This window comes from Taeniopygia guttata, chromosome Z, assembly GCF_048771995.1.
Source record: "Taeniopygia guttata chromosome Z, bTaeGut7.mat, whole genome shotgun sequence".
NCBI classification, from domain to species: domain Eukaryota; kingdom Metazoa; phylum Chordata; class Aves; order Passeriformes; family Estrildidae; genus Taeniopygia; species Taeniopygia guttata.
In genome coordinates this window covers 19308852-19326668 of record NC_133063.1, presented here as the reverse complement: position 1 = coordinate 19326668, position 17817 = coordinate 19308852, and the positions used below count along the sequence as shown (strand labels likewise).

At 35.2% G+C, this 17817-nt stretch overlaps 1 protein-coding gene and 1 long non-coding RNA gene across 4 annotated transcripts in view; one reads left to right on the top strand and one right to left on the bottom strand.

Moving 5' to 3' along the window:
* Positions 1-5717: 5717 nt before the first annotated feature.
* LOC121468114 (uncharacterized) overlaps positions 5718-17817 on the bottom strand; it is a 299333-nt gene continuing 287233 nt past the window's right edge. The window contains exons 11-13 of one of the 2 annotated variants that reach the window (XR_012052925.1): positions 12231-12366; positions 11542-11682; positions 5718-5920 (exon numbers count right to left, since the gene is read on the bottom strand). The gene's annotated coding sequence lies outside the window, so the exon portion shown is untranslated. The remainder of the gene's footprint in view (positions 5921-11541; positions 11683-12230; positions 12367-17817) is intronic. The other variant, XR_012052924.1, reaches the window with a different exon arrangement.
* The window catches only part of LOC115491060 (uncharacterized), a 99451-nt gene continuing 89309 nt past the window's right edge, over positions 7676-17817 (top strand). The window contains exon 1 of one of the 2 annotated variants that reach the window (XR_012052943.1): positions 7676-10168. This is a non-coding gene — a long non-coding RNA (uncharacterized lncRNA). Of the gene's footprint in view, positions 10169-13808; positions 13885-17817 lie in introns of those variants that run through there. The other variant, XR_012052944.1, reaches the window with a different exon arrangement.

The following is a 17817-nucleotide window of genomic DNA, read 5'->3' as shown; positions in this document are numbered from 1 at the left end:
ATTGACATGCTTGTGGCAACCATGCAGAAAAAGAAAAACTGACCTGCTGTCAGATGAGGAGACTTCCAGCACCACAGCTTATATAAAGAGTGGATATTTGCTATTTAGTGCGTCCCCTTATTCTCTGGCAGAAAAGCCAGAGGAAGTGCAATTCTCAGTGACTAGCATTTCCAGAGCTGCACTCCCAGTTATGAAAATTACTTTTCCTGTGGCCTTTAGGTAAAGCACCCTCCCCTGCATTTTGGCTTCAATATGTTTCAGAAGTGCTAAAAATGGCAACTTCACAAAGACATTCATTTGGAAGCTGGAAAGCACTTTTCACATAGAATTTTTATTTTCTTTTAGTGTCTCCAGTAACCTGCTACTCTACACCATTTCCCTAAGGAATCATTCTATTCAATGTTACTGAAAGAAAGGAGAGAGAGAGATCAATACTAGACTGAATTTTCATATCATCTGTACACAAGGATATTTGGGGTGGAGATTAGCATAGTGAAAGATGTCACTGAGTTTTGTTACTTCCTATTGATGTATTCATGTGAGAGGTACAGTCAAATGTGAAGTCACCATTTAACTTGACTCTAACAAAACAAAACAGACAAGCAAATCAAACAAACAAGCAAAGCCGAACAGCCACTAGAAAACCCCAAACCAACCTAACAACCCAGCTCAAAAGATCTTACAGTCTATGTAACTTTGGACAGCACTGAAATATAAGCATTTTCTGGAAAACTGTATTTCCTAGGCCTGCTTTCAGATAAAGATTATCTGAAGAGTAGCCTGTGAATCTGTATTAATGTTCAATCTGTCCCAAGTGATCACTAAACATAAAAATATATACCTTATGTGCAAACTGTTGCAGTGGGACTCAGCCAGTCTTTGTGAGGACAGTAAAGAAGACTTTTGTCCACAAGGGGCACACTATAAGGAATGTCAGGAGACAATTTGAATACCATATTTGTTCTGGATTAAAGAAAAATCAAAACCACTATGCTGTGCTTTCAAATGAGCCCTTTGAAGCCCAGCTTTTAATCTTGTGGTGTTTTGAGTGCAAACCTGAGGTATGTTTAGACTTGTCAATTCAGTCAAGTGTTTTGTAAGACAGAGTATTTGGACTTTTCTACTGCTGGCTTTGGATTTTTCTGTAGAGTCCCTGCTAATTCTGTAAGTGTTTCATAATCAGCATTAATCAGCTCTTTAATAGTAAATGAACAGATGTATGGAACCATTTCACAATTCATTTTGAGCAAGCTTCCTGTGAGATCCGCCTTGAATTTGTGAGCTCCTGATAAAGGAAGAGGCAGTGGTCATCTTCTCTATAGATATTGCAAAGTCCTGATATGTATTTTTGAGGGTACTAATTAATATATTTTGGAAGATTGTAAGAATAAATAAAGAATAAAGAATAAAGAATAAAGAATAAAGAATAAAGAATAAAGAATAAAGAATAAAGAATAAAGAATAAAGAATAAAGAATAAAGAATAAAGAATAAAGAATAAAGAATAAAGAAAGAAATTCCTTTAATTTTGATGTTTGCTATTATCTTTATCTTATTGAAAACTGTCTTGTAAGGATTTCTTTTATTTTTACTTAATATTATCTTTCCAAACATATCTCTTTGTAGGAAACTCAAGATAAGTGAGATATCAGTCAACATGAAGAAGGAAAGAAATTGAGAAACCATGAAGACATGCACGTTCACTATGCCAGTGGTATTGAACAAGTCCATCACTTTCAGTGGAGTGTCTTGCATCCTCAAGTTCTCATTCCTCTTTTGTAGTGGGATTTTTTTTTCCACACATGGTGAAAATATTAATCTTTTTCTAGATATTCTTTCTGAATTTGTTATTTAAATAAACTTCCCTCTCTATCTCTAAACATCAAAGACGTAAGTCTTCCTTTTAATGTTTTCCTTCTGCAAGAGAATTGATGCAGCATCCCATGAACACTCTTGCTATCTCACTGACTTCTTTCAGATGAGATTATTTTTTTCAGCTGAGATTATTTTCTAATCCTGTGTGAGAATATGTCAGAATTTGTTTTCTGTTGGAAGCAGCAAAAATTAGCATCTGTCTTACAATGTCATATGAGTAGGAAGTGGATTCAAAATCTGCCGTTTGTCAGCTAGCAGTTTAGGGAAACTTAGGCTTCCTCTTTTGTAGTGTACCACTGACAAAACTTTCTGGTGATGTAAAATATCTTCAAGAGTTCAATACCTCCCGAGAAGCTCTGGAGCTCATACCCCTGCTTCTCTAAGATAGTAGCATGTTCTGTATACCAAGATAATATTAGCTGTCCAGACTGAATCAAGGTGGACTTTCTTATGAGAGAGATTCTTAACTACTGGTTAGAAACTGCCAGTATAGAAATTGGATTAAACTGGAATGTGACTTGAAACAAAGATTAAACAGATTCATAATTAATTTGTAACTGTTTGGTGTTATTATTGAGAATTTGTGGAACAAAGTCGTTGATGTAGGCATAGTAAACTAGGGAGGGAAAAACCCAGAAGATGTCTATAGTTCGAGTAGCCATTTTTTATTGTCATTTATAGAGGTAGACTATGAGCAAAAAGAGTATAATTCTGCTCCATTAAATTATGAGCCAAGTCTCTACAAACCAAATTGCAATGAACTATATTTCCTCTTTTAGACTGCCTTATTTATAAATGACAGAATCACAGAATGGTTGAGATGAGGAGGGATCATCTGGTCCAATCCACTCTGCTCAAGTGTGGATACCTACAACCAATTTCCCAGGATCTTCTCCAGCAAGGTTTTGAGTATCTCAAATTATAAACACTCTACAACATCTCTGGGCAAGCTAGTCTAGGGTAGGGGTACCACCACCCCAATATTTCAGATGGATTATCATATGTTTTAATTTTTATATACCTCTTCTTGTCCTGATTATGATAGATTTTTGAGAAGGCCTAATTCACAGGAAGCATTTATCATTTTCTTAAATAGCCTTGTACAAGAGAATATTCTCTAAATGGTTGACACAAAATGCTTGATTTTGTAGAATTCTGTTAGCAAATATGTGCTGTTGTTAAACTAAAAGAAGGAGAAGTTTGACCAGTTTAAATGCATGCAAGATCTCTCTCTTAGCAGTATAATTCACATGCTGCTGTCCTTTTTGTTCTTATGGGTAAATGAACAACAAAAAAAGGAAGTTTATTTTCTATCAGTATGTTCTTTGCAGAGGAATTGAAGACTAAAATGTTTGCAGTAGATCATAAACTAAGTTTGCATAAGTATCACAAGAGAAAATATTTCTATAATACTATGTTGGTTGTAGGCTTAAACACACTGCTGTCAAGTACAAGCGAATGTCATCATTTATGTTTGAATTGTAACATAAATATTTCATTGTATTTACATCCCTCTTGTGAATCTCAAGGGTACTCAAGTCATGAGGACTGATTCTTTTTTTTTTAATGCCCTTAACATCCTAGTTTCTCTCTGATGCATAGTATTTAAAGATGACAAAAAATGTCCCTGTTATAGGGAAGCTCTGTATTTCTTATTCAAGTAGGACATTCTGAAACATAAGGAGAAAGTAAAAACAAGAGGTGATGGGAAAAATGACAAGAAGACAAAACAAGAAAGCAAGTTAGAGGCATAGTAAGTGAAAATGCAATTGCAAAGGAAATGCAAAAATAATCAACTTTCAAAATCCAGGCTATAATGTTATCTTAGGCTTATGTTAGGACATAAATTAATTCATACCTTCTTGTGATTTGTGGTGTCACAGTTAAAGCCTTAAATAGCATTAAATCCTTACAACTCTAAGTTGCACAGCATTTTTTTTCTGTGTGCTGTATGTAACATCTCCATAAATAGTCCTGTATTCCAGGCACAGGCACAAATATGACTTTAAAATTTATAAAATATTGTATAAGAGTGGCGACGTACTGAGCAAGTGAAAAGTAAAAATACATGATCTGAATGAAGATCAGGTGGGGATCAAACACCTTTACAGTATACTATAAGCATTAGCTTTATCAAGAGACATTTTGTAACAGCAAGGTGCATTTGCAGAAATTACAATTTTCCTAACTATTCTGGTGATTTATTTTTAAGTATTGAAGAACAAAGTATTTGTAGGGTCAGCCAGAAGTCATAATTGAAGGGAAATATGTGTGATCACACAGAGATTAAAGAGGAAATACATTCAGTTCATCCAAACATTACAATAATAGGATTAGAAAATAATAGGATTATAAATACTAAACCTTTGAGGATAAATTCTACCGTTGAGGAGATCTGTGACTGGGTCTCTTGATTGTCTGCAGATCTTTTTACACCAGTAGAAAAGCAGGAATTGTTTGGAGTACTTTCTGAACCAAATTGAGTGTTGTTTCAAATGTGATTTTTTTACTACCTCTGACGTATGTTGTAACCTTTTCAAAGCCCTTTACAGACGTATTTTTTCTATAATTCTATGATAGATTAAGTGTGAATTATTATTGTAAGTAGCTTGGTCCATCATGCCATACACAGCAAGCAGAGTGAGATATAAAAAATCTTCTATTTAACTTTTTTAAAAGAGCAAAGACCAGGGTCAAAATACAAATACAGTTGTTCCATGATGGTTTATTTCACAGAAGCAATGCAGATGTTCTCTGTTTTTTACTCTGTGTTCTCTTAGACAAAACTATATTTTGTATATGATTCTGTTTTATACTGGTTTTGAATAGTAGCATTATATATATATATATATATATATATATATATATATATATATATATATATATAGTATTTCCACTAGCTATAGTGTCAACTTTAGTCAGGATTTTAATTTCCGTTTCCCCACACACATGTACGCATACACATAAAAAAGGCCAAATTTTACAATGGGATTGGTTCCAAATGTCCCCTCCCATTGGCCCTAAAAGGGAGGCTGCACAAGCGGAAGCTGTTATGGACTACCATCACAGGTTTGATACTTAAATCATACTTGGTTTACTATCTTGTTAAATGTCACACTGATGTAAGCTGCACTCCTTAGCCATTTATATTTATTTTAGGTTTTAAACAGGAGTCAAGTGTATTTTATGGCAATCCTTTGCTAAATCATGCTGACTTATTCTGAGCTAAAATCCACAGCAAGTTTTAAGACAAAAGTTTGAAGATTTGCTTCAGATCCATTTACAAAGTTGTTTAGACATGCACAGTTTGAGTTTTTGCTATGATTCAGCTATTCTTCTAAAATGATGTGAAGTTAAGCTATATATGTCAGAGGAGTTGAAGAGAAACCTGACATGGAGCAGTAAGTGTCCAGGGGACAGTGTGATGCTGGAAGTGCTTGCATTTAAATTATAAAAGGAGTGAGACTTGGGGATAGATCCTGCATGATGTACGTGAGTTCACTCACAACAGTGAAAAGAGAAGTGTTAAAAGTCCATGTACAACTGCAGAGCTTTTTTCATTGGTATTACAGAGAAATGGTGGGACAGTTCAAGTAATTGGAAAACAGCAATTGATAGATACAGACTGAGAAAATTAAGGTATTACCTTCTTCACACTACTGTAGTGACAAGTGCAAAACTTCAAATTTTAATAACTTTGATATTTTCTGCAAGTAGAATATAGCAGGTACGAGAAATACTAGAGATTGCTGGAGTGTGATGATGAGAGTTACTTGATATAAGACAGGATTGAGCCAATTAAAGCAGATTCGTTGCTAGATTCATAATAAAGAAACAAGTAATAATTAATCCATAATGTGAAGAACATGGGCAACCTAGGCCATAATGACCATGAGATTGTAGTGTTTAACCCAGATAAATGAGTAGGATAAAGAAGAAAATTACAATCCCAGTCTTCAAGGGGGAAGATCCATTGTCTTATTCAGGAATCTTCCTGGCAGCATTCTGGCACCTGGGAGGCTTGGTTAGTCTTCAAGGGTATCCTCCTGAAAGCACAAGTATGGTCTGTTTAGTGTGAAGACCAGTACAGATTGCATGAGAGATCCTGATTAAAACTGAATGCTAAAAGGAAGATAGAACAGCAGTTGGGTGACCCAGATATGTGGAGGCCAACCACCAAGGGATGAGGCTAGAGATTCAGAGACAATTGGTTGTCATAGGCATTTGTTTCTGACTGAAAGGATATCAATCCTGATGTATGGAAGATAGGAGAGACCATTTTGAGAGGGTGAGTGATTAATAGTGACTGTGTATTTTTATTGTTCTGGTTTGGGATTTCTCTTTACAGTTCTGTGAATAAAATATTACAGTTATATTAACTGTATTTCTATATCTGGTAGCAATTTGCTAAACTTTTAAAAATTTAGAGGAACTTAGAATTTTGGAACTAGCCATCTGGGAGTAAGGAAGGTATTGGTCTTGCCTGGAGAAAATCAAAAATATTCTCATGCAAGGGTTCACTTTCTGCAGTTAGACTGACTTTTGAAACATCTTTTATTCACAATTTAATTTGACTAAAATTTGTAAACCACTTGTTTACGAGAAAAGCAAAAATTGTATGAAAATGTGAACATTATTTGTACTGGCATTTCCAAAAGGTTTTAGTCAGACCTACTAAATTCAGAAAAAGCCTTATCTACCAAACTAAAACCTAGGTAGGTATGAGATATTCCAATTCTCCTTCATCTCCCCATCTACTATAGCCTGACATGTCAAGACTTTATGCAGGAAATTAAAGGTCTCAATCTACATTCATGTGGGGTGTAACCTGGACCCTGAATCTGGAAGCTGCCCATCATTTCAACCTTTTCTTTTTTGTTGAAAATGTCTGAAATCTTCCTTTCACCTCAGAGATTCTGCTTTGTAACTTCAAATTTTTGAATTATTTTAAATTTATTTTTACATTAGCAAAAATATCTTACATATTTACACATCTATCTAGTATGCAATACCAAGGAAGAGCTCTCTTATTGCATTACTAATTGTCTAATGCAACAGAGACTAAAAATGCATCAAAAATAATGCTCAAAGTGTTTTATGATATTGACTTCCATCAAAAAATCACAGATGGCCTGCAAAATGGTACTGCTAATTCATCCACCGTCCCCCTTTTGGATCAACTATTGGTTCCTGGGTTACAGATGCATATATTTTATCCTGTATCTATAACCTCCTGAAGCGGATCATCATGCCTACATGATGAGTGTACACATCACATAGAATTCTGAAAATTGTCATTTCTCAATGTAATGTGTGATGCACATTACATATCTCTCTGCTGACCCTCTTTTTTGATGTTTCCTTGATGCCTAATTCAATATATATGGGGAAGACTAGAGTAGTGAACTGATTAGTCTCAAACGATGAGATGCTCACTGCCCCTCGCCATCCACCTTGTGGTGGAGAGCTGATGCAGTATCCACTGTGGTCAAAGAGCCTTTTTTTCTTTCAGTTGCAGAGACAGAGAGTAGCAGGGATGACTACAGCTATGTTTATCTGGTAGGCACATAGGAAAAAGAAAAAGCAAAGAAAAGCAAAGAAAAGGAAAGGAAAAGAAAGGGAAAGGGAAAGGGAAAGGGAAAGGGAAAGGGAAAGGGAAAGGGAAAGGGAAAGGGAAAGGGAAAGGGAAAGGGAAAGGGAAAGGGAAAGGGAAAGGGAAAGGGAAAGGGAAAGGGAAAGGGAAAGGGAAAGGGAAAGGGAAAGGGAAAGGGAAAGGGAAAGGGAAAGGGAAAGGGAAAGGGAAAGGGAAAGGGAAAAGAAAAGAGAAAAGAAAAGAAAAGAAAAGAAAAGAAAAGAAAAGAAAAGAAAAGAAAAGAAAAGAAAAGAAAAGAAAAGAAAAGAAAAGAAAAGAAAAGAAAAGAAAAGAAAAGAAAAGAAAAGAAAAGAAAAGAAAAGAAAAGAAAAGAAAAGAAAAGAAAAGAAAAGAAAAGAAAAGAAAAGAAAAGAAAAGAAAAGAAAAGAAAAGAAAAGAAAAGAAAAAGAAAAGAAGAAAAGAGGAGAAAGAAAGGAAAAAACAAAAAAGAAGAAAGAAAAGAAAAAAGGAGAAAATAAAAAGCAGCTGCAACAAGGTCTGCTCCATTTTTTTTTTCCTTTCTATTTTTATGCCTATAAATTTTCCTGTATTTTGTCTTCACAATTCCATGGCTAGAGCTAAGTGGGCAATGAAGTCAATGTTTGCTGTCTAAACTCAGAATGTGTCATTTAGCCACTAGTACCATATTGAGCCTCAAGGAGATTGGTGGGAATCCTGGCTATAGAGAAAATGAACTCTCACAGTCCAATTGCTAGAGGAAAGGATGAAAGAGGTACTGCTACCTGCACTCCTTTTGTGAATGAGAAAAGGGCTCCATGCCATAATGGAAATATAGAAGTTCAGGCTAAATTGGAAAATTACATATTACTTGCACTCTTCACATACCTATGAATACTTGAGGTCAGTTTGCCATATTTTGACCTTCCATACCTGCATCATTCATCTCCATTTTGACAATATGTTGCAATAAATTATGTACTTCTGACAATATGCCCCACTCAATCATATCCAGAGCATTTTGTAAAGAAGGCAATTGTGCTGAGCAAGGTGTAACACTGGGTGTATAACAATTCCTGCACCTCAGTACAATTAAAAATAATGTTTGAGCCTGACATATGGAGGAAGGCTCAGTATTAGATAATGTTTTTGTTTAATTACAGGATAGAGGCATTGGGCATTTGGGGTGCCGTTTCCCACCCAGGAAGAAGAATAAAACAGAGCCCAGTACAAATGGGAGCCGGACAGCCTGGGCAGACTGAGCTCCTTTGCTGCCTATTTGTATTAGCTCATGTGAAGGACTGTGTGAATACTTAGTGATAAAGCGATTTCCCCTAACATTTCCAGAAACTAATTGTAACTTTTTTCAAGTTCCAAAATGTCTGTTTTATGTTGCAGATTATTGTTCTTAGTGGTTTTTTGCTGTGTTGCTATGTTCTGAGTACAGCCAGAAATTCAAAGAATAAAAACCTTAGAAGGAATATGATCTTGTGTTGCTTCAAAACTAGTCATTAATAAGAGAGAAAAAAATATACATTCATTTATTCTACAGGATTACAAGTCACTTTTTTCCCCATAGTGTATATGAAACAAGGCCCTGGTTTCCCAACAGAGACTTCATCAAGTGTAAACCTTCTTAGATTTTATACTGGTCTTTTATATCTTTTAGTGCTTTTGCTGTTTCTAAACAAGTATTTCCTACTATTTCTATGTATCATTCATAGTCAAGCATTAGATTATCCAAAGCATACCCATCCTTTCAATGCTTAGTCTGTATTGTTGTGTGTGGTCATACAGATAGTGAGTTATTCAAAGACTGAGAAACAATAAAGTAAAATCTTTCAAACAAACACATACTTTAGCTTGTAAAATATGCATATTTTGGAGGATATCCATTTTTCAATAGCAGAGTTACTTAAGGTACTCAGAAGAATTTCTTCTTATTCATATCCTTCTGAAGGATGAAAACAGGCATTCTTCATATGATCTTTCTTTGGGAAAATACTAAGAGTGAAGAAAACTGATTCCTTGAGTGGGAGGTTCCAGAAACAGGAGTGTTTGGGAATTTATATGATTCAGACTCCCAGTATATAATAAATGATTTTTAATTCAAACAATCTAGGGAACACTTTTGAAATGGGCCATACATTTTTTCAGGTATAAAAAAGTTTTTGTTGATTTATAATGAATATTTTTACATTTTCACAGCAAAATAAATAGAGACAATATTTTAAGGGACATTATGTATTCTACTTTAAATAGGGGATAAAATAAATCTTTGAAGTATTTTGGTAATGCAGGCTTTGCTAAACACATACCCTTTCAAGGCTGAGTTAAAACAATGTTATTTACAAAGTTTGAAGATGATGAGAAGCAGAAGAAAATTAAGAAATGTTATCTAGGTGACTCAATTTGAGCACTCAGCTGGTCTCCTTCAGACATTTACAGAGGGCACAGATAAATGGACAGAATGCTTAAAACTGGGCTAATAATGAAAGTGCTGTGCTGTAAGTACTAAACACCCAAAGACAACACAAGTACTGAAGTCTGAATAGCAGCTCTGCATTGAAAAGCTAGGATCGTAAACCAGCAGGGAACCAGAGCAGCAGTTCACTTAGTAAGTTCAGACTTACTAAGCACCCCAGCTGGCATAGGTTTTTCTGTGAGTGAATTGATTTTAAATTGAAAGAAAAGGAATATAGAGGTAAATATCTATTTAACTTTTTCATTTCCACTGTTTTGAATTTAGTTTTTATCTTCCATAGCTTATATTGATTCAGAGTAATATCATTTTCTTTCCCAAAGAAAAAGTTTGTTTCTTATATATATATATATATATATATATATATATATATATATATATATATATATATATATATATATGTGTGTGTGTGTGTGTGTGTGTGTGTGTGTTTGTATGTATGTATATGTGTGTGTGTCTTGGTTTGGAACAATGCATATATAAAATACCACAAAAACAAGCATGCATAAAATTATAAAATTTATGCATAATTGTAGATGGAGTACATGTTGAAGTGTCATAATTCTTCCAGGATGGAACAGACTATAAAGTAGTATATTGTTATGATGGTTTACATAGAAGCATGAAGACTCATGGACCTTTCTCTGCGAGTTCAAAAAAAAGCTAAACAACTTTACTTGACCGTTGACACAGAATGTAAAATATTGGTTAAAAATTCTTTCAGAATTATAAATATGTAATTAATTCTTTGGCCACTTCCTGAGAAATACTACATGTTATCTAAAGAGAATTCAAGGCTGCCATTTTGAGTAGTGGTGAGAAGGACAGTACTTGCATGACAGAGACCTGACAAAATATAACTGGACTTTTTCTCATGAAAACAAAATGGTTGGTTTTTACAATGGTCCTTCCCAGACAACTGGGACACTGAAAAATCTATTTCTTAAAATGGACCTGATGGGAAGCAAAACTGCAGGCATGGATCACCCAAAGTATTGATAAAATACAGGTCTTTCACATCTAGCCTGATATTTTTAATCTAGCCTGAAGTTATCTGCTGCTACCACCTAATACCTGTTTAGTAAGCATAGAAAATGAGCTTGATGTTCTTAGTCTGGTCCAGTGGATGACAAACTGATATGCAAAATTTAATAATTAAATTGTAAGTTGATTTCAAAATCATGTATTCTGTTCACCACAAAAAAAAAAAAAAAAAAAAAAAAAAAAAAAAAACTTGGCTCATCAAGAAAGTTTTTCCTAAAGAGCAACTTTATGCCAGAAGAGGAAAGAAATTTCAGCACTAAATAGCAAAAATCTTCACTTCTTGTAGTGCTCTTACTCCACTTATCCTCATTTTGTGATCAGCTGTCTTGGACTTGTGTCAATGTGGACCTCTCATTTAACCTCATAATCCACTTTCACTATTATTCACTTGAGTACAAACACAAGTCCCGGGGAAAGGTGATCTTGACATTCCCCAGTAAAATTTACCCCATAGAGAACAACTTTGACTCATGTTACAACTAGTCCTGAATTTAGTCCCTAAGCTTAGGTAAAAATAACTGAATTTTTCAGACATTCCTCCCAGACAGTACCTCAGGAGATCTACCAGTTTTCTAAATCTTAAAGTGCTGTGTTCCGAATTTCTTCCATACACCTTCTTATCAGCTTGCAGAGTGGTAGGATATATTCTCATTCCAGTGCTGAAGAAGTCAATTCTTGGAGCTGATAATGACCTTCCAGTGAGCCAGAAAGAGAAGACAAAAGTTACTCAGGACAAAGCAAGCCAGAGGTGTACTGTTGGCTCCACAAAGTGAGATTTCACTCTATTGTTTCCCATACATTTCCCATCACTGCTAGGGAGAGGGAAAAAAACTAAACAAAATCGCACCAAACCACATAACTGAACAAATCCTATTGGTTAAGATACTTTGGCAGAAATCTCTTATGATTGCATGTTTATCATCAGGGTAGCCATGAAAAATGGGTAACACTTCAAGAACATATGAACACACACATCCACTACACTCTGGTTAATAGAATTGAAAATTGTGTGTAACATCATGAATGGTGTTATGTGGTCCTGAGTACCTTCATCTGAAAGCAAGCAGAGAACAAGAAAGTTTCTTGAGGCTATGGACAAAAACTGTGAGTGGATGTGAGCATTCTGTGAGGTGATGCACATTGAAAACAGCTCTGTAAAGTACCATATGTTACATATAATTATGAGGTCTGTGTATTTTGTCTTTCAACACAAAGTAGTGCTCATAGAAGAGAAATTTACCAAACCCCTGTACCTCCAAGGCTTTATAGGAACATTGCTTCATCTCTTCAGAAAGTGAGCAAAGTTTCTGTTAAGATGAGGACTCCAGGCTCTATAGGAAACACCAGAAGCAACATCACTCTTGGGTCACCTTGACCTGAAAATTTCAGGAGAATGAGTAATTTTAAAACATGGGAACAGAAATTATCTAATTTTAGTCCTGAAAACAAGCAATAAATTCAGACTATAACTTCTATCTCTCTACAGGTGGTTAAATTCTTTCAGTCAAAGGGAACAGACAGTCTCCATAAAAAGGCCATTTAAAATAAAATTAATTACCTTAGTAATTGGGAAAGACTATCTTATGACCAGAGAGTGAGCCAGGGGATTTCTAGACATCTAATTTAGCTAGCCAAGCTTCATGCTGTAGTTGGAAAGGAAAGTAATGCAGCAAAATAAAAAATTATTTGGCATCCTGTGAATGTAAAGAGTTAAACAGGGGAGATGATCTTCTTTTGCCTGCACGGAGCTTGTAGACAGATTATTAATTTTATTTTTTCCATGTGATTATTCATCCAGTTCACATTTCTATTTCTTTGTGTATTTATTTCTGATATACCTCTTTCTCCTGCAACACACAATGGTTTCTACTTTTAGTAGGCATTCCATTATTCCAAAATAAATTTTAAAGGGAGAAAGCTCCTGAAAATGGAAGACTACAGCAACAGTTCTTGTAAAGTGTCATGTAATTATTAAAGGACCAGGAAAAAAAATAGCCTGTGTTTTAATTAGATTTGAAAGTTCCGAAAGCCCAAAACTAAGTTGCTTGGTTTTGCATTCGAAATCTTGGTCCATTTTTTTCTCTATTTTCCATAAACATCTTATGGGATGTCTGGAGAGTAGCTCTTATAGTTATGACTAATGATCCACATGAACAGACAGAATGTTTGTGAGAAATTTGGGTAATATAATGAGGCTGCCCATGGGAAAGTCATTTCTCCATGTCTTCCACACAATAAAGGCATCAAAAAATGTTTGCAAATCCTTGCAAATCAAGCAAGATGAGGCATTACCTTTAAAAATAAGCTTAATTTTTGTATTTGTATGTGGGTTTATTTTAAAATATGGGATTCTTTCTAGTAAAGGAGCATTTCTATTCTTAATATTTATACATACAGAGATCAGCAAATGGTGATATCAGCGTAGACACTGAAGCAAAGTTGCAAAGTTCAGTTCAAGTTCAGGTCTAAGTTCATGATCTAAGAAGAGTGGTAAGAGTTTTGCATTAATTCTGTTCCCTTTCCTGAAAACCCAGCCTTTATCCCAGATCTTAGATCACAGAAACAGATAAACAAGTCTTTCTAAAATCTATCTGCAAATTTCCTCTCTTGTAGGTGCTTATTTTACTAGTTTTATGCAAATTCTGGAACCTCTGAGTATCATATATGCCAGTTACAGAAATCTATTCCTCTTAGTTGTGAAAAAAAAAATTAAAAAAAGAAAACCACAAACACAAAGTCAAAATCTCTGAATTAACTACTTCCTATTTTCCTTATTGTTTTTCACTTACATTCCAACTCTCCTTTCTTTGTTTCTCTCTAAAGATTGATAACAGTAACAGCTGCTGGAGTGGTACCAGGAGTTTGAGCTTTCCCACAATGGTGTTCTGCTAGCAGTAAGTGATACAGACCAACATGTCTGTCCCTCTCACAGGCTGCTTCTTGGCCACATCCTCCCTCTCAGGGAGGACCACACCATAGAGCAGCCCTTGTGCCTAGGTGTCAAGACCTGGACACTTGGTCCTATTTCCAGTTGTTATGGACCTTGACAGACCCTGGAGCTGAGAATAAAATCAATGTCTCTCTAGTACAGATGGTGAACAAGCTTAAGTGACTTAATGTTTTGAACACTGGCCAGATCTATTTTAATTACTGAAAACCCTGTCATTCCAGGGTCTCTGTCATGAGCTGTTGCTCTGCTAAGGTAGTTCTTTTTAGTACATACATAAACCATGCAGCTAAATATCTGCCAATTTAAAATGCATTATTTAAATAATCTGAAAATCTTCTCTGCTTTAGCTTTTTCGACCTTTCTAAGGAAAACCTGTGCATCATTTGTATGGATTTATGGAGATATAAATGCCTAAAGTAATGTTTCAGCACTAACAAATGTGGGTAGATGTGACTTAAAAACAAGCTGATCATGCACTGGAACAGCAAAGACTGGAGGATTAAGGCAGTCAGTGAAGATGAAAGTGTAGTCAAATCTGCAGAGAAAAAAAATAGCTTGAAAGGAGATCCTAAACAAGTAGAACATGCAGGAAATATTTAAAGATTGGCCTTCACTGCTGTGGGTTTTTATTTAAATAATCAACAGGTACATAACTGCTGTGAACATGTAAGTAGATCAGTTTTAGGTGTGCCTGTTGGGATTTCCTTAAAAGAAAAGTTTTATGACTCCTGTTGTCCTAAGGCATCATTTAGTGCCCACATGCTTAGAAAAGTTTTTAATGAGTTCAGTAGGGAAGATTTCACAGAGCATGGAAAAAAAAATCCATGTGGAATGACAGCTTCCTCGGTTGTTTGCAGCTGGTGTGAGCACAGCCTCTCACAAAGCACTTCTGCAATACTTTCTTGTTAAGCACACATGCTTTTTTCCTATTTGAACAATGCCAAAAAGTGATAACTCAGACTCTGAGAATTGTTCTGACAGTCAGCTGTCACTCATTGTCCTTTATTCTGACAACCTCAGGCATTCAGCCATGGATTCATGAGTTTTCCCCTTTCTCTTTATTTTTAAGGAGGTGGGGGATGGGTAAATATATCAGAGGATTCAGCCCTGAATAGACTTTTGTTTTGCTCTTTCTTTTGCCTCCTGACTGTGTCAAATGCAGTGTGTCTCTCATGCACTTTCACTCTTTAGAGAGCCTTGACTGGCCTGGCTAGTTAGTATTCAGAAACAAGCCGAAGTGGATAAAATTCTCCTCTCTGGCTTGCTGAGACTGCAAATAAGTAATTAGACTAAAAGCTCAGTATTTGGGGGAGGGGGAAGGAGGGGAGAAAAGAAGACTTTTGCAGCCTATATTGTTGACTGGAACTTATCAATATATTTTACAACTTTGAGATCCAGAGAAGAGAGAAAATTCAATACACTATTAGGAATATGTGCTAGATAATGCACTTGTACTGTATTTTCCTAAAGACTGTTTCATTGTATACCCTACTCTGAACAGTGGGATTTGCCATTTGATGAGAAAGGAGGGGAAAATGTTAGCTATGGAAATGGAAAATTCATCTTTTCCTCATAAGTAATTGAGATGTTTGAAAGACAGACATACATGGCAGAACACAGATTCCCATTCCCAGTTCAGTCTGTGCTTCTCAGTTTCCTTCACTTCCAAACGCTTTTCCGTGACATCCATATCCAATCCTCTGTTCAAAACTGGCATGCCTCTGCCCCTTTTTACCTATGTAGTGTCACCTCTGAGTATTTCATCCCCCACTTTTCCAGTCAATTACTTTCTGCCATAACCACACCTTCTTAAAAAGTGCCCTCCTGCATCCTACAGGACTGCTGAACCATCCTTCTCCAAAACCCTTTCTGTTGCTTTCTATACCCATGCTTTCTGTAATACTTCCAAAATCTGATGATTTAGGGAGAGAATGCCTGAGTGCTTGAAGGGTGTAAATAATGATTCTAAATATTTAATATCCTTAAATGCACAGAGAGATTTGTAATATATAGTAACTGTCAAATCCATGTTTTCTTGGTTTTTACTGGAGTTGCAAATTGTATTTCCTAGTTTTATCTTTATAACGCCCAAAGTTAGAGGCATGGAAGCATATTTCCCTAGATCAGGTAATTTCCTGCATATTTTTTATAAAATGGCAACGTTTTGTGTGATAAAAGGTGTTGCCATCACCTGTGAATATGTCCTGCACAAGTTCTCAGACCTTATAACCATAACAAAGTGCTCCAGCAGTTTACGTAAAGTTGTGTAAATTGCTGTCTCTTGGGAAGGCCTCAGTTTTCACTTTCCAGACTATAGGAACAGAAAAACTGTTATTAAAGATATTTGAATTGTAAATAAATAGACTTGCAAGCATGATGAAGCATACATACATATAAGATCTCTCTTACTGTTGATTCTGTATGAGAACTGGAATCAGCTTAAATTAGCAGACTTGCTACTATCCTAGTTGGGCTGAAGACAATTTGACTGCATTTAGTAAGCTGATAAACACCACCCATATGCTTAAATGAAAAACTCCTTTTGCCTGGATTGTTACTAATGACTCTACATGACATATTACTTTTTTACATATGCAGTGTTTTTACAATAAGAAATCATGGTAGCCTTGATAGTAGCTGAGACATTCTGAACTGGGTACTAAAAGCAAGAAGACATTGCATAACAACTTTAAAAAGTGAAAAATCATATTTCAAATCAGAATTTAAGATTTTTGGAAAAGGTTCATCCAGGCAAGCTATCTTTCAAGGCTATTTTAAGCCAGACAGAGATTTTTCTTAAAGAAACTGCATTGAAGTGTAGGCAGATTCTATTCAGGTGAACACATTCAATGTCTCTTTCTCTAATATTTATAAAAATCCACATTTCATAGGAATCCATCAACATAATAAAAAGACATATTCTCAAGAAGGTGTATTGTGTAAGTGTTATCATTATTACCTCTAATTGCTTACAGAATGACAGAATCATAGAATATTCTGAATTGGAAGGGACACCCACAAGGATCCTTGAGTCCAGCCTTTACGTCAGCGTCCCTACACTGGCAGTTTCTGTGTGTGTCTCTTGTCTACATAGATGCTTTCCCAATAATTTAGTATTAATTATCTATTTACAAGATAAAGACATAATCTGAAAAATTTATTAAAAATTATTTGTATTTATATGCTTTCTATTTGTTTAATAATATCAGATTGAGAAAATTGTTCATGTCTTGCTTGATTTCACAGTATGATTTGCACAGATAAAGCTCCTCACATTTGCAACTGATTTCAATGATATTTTGCAGAGGCCTGGCAGATTTATTTAACCAGTAAGATCTAGGCCTTAATGACCAATTACAATAAGCAACATCATCACATAGGTTTATGAAAATTAAAACAGCAGCTACTACTCCAACAATGTCAAATTAATTTTAAGAACTTTATTTTAAGTATCTTAAAATGTACTGAGAAATAAAAACAATGCTATGTTTTCCAGACATAGAAATACATAAACACCAAGGGAAGGGAATTCCAGCCATTGGAGTTTCTGTAATTATTGACCTCTCATGATCTCCAGTTCTTAAAAAGAAAACATAATAAACCCTGTGTCACAAATCAAAAGTGGAAAAAGTATTATTTACTTGTTAGAATGAAATCCAAAGCATTGGTCTGTGAAATCCAAACCTAAGGTCTGTGCTACTTATGCCTCTATTTAAGGGTGCAAACCTTCAGAAGTAATGTCTATGAGAAAAATAGATGCAGCCTTATCTGTAGTTCATTTTAGAAGCCAAAGTTTTTATTTTGCTTTTATCAGAAGAGTTATGGAATCTTCATATTGTACTAAAAGCAGAAGTTTTCTCTTCATCTCATTAGATAT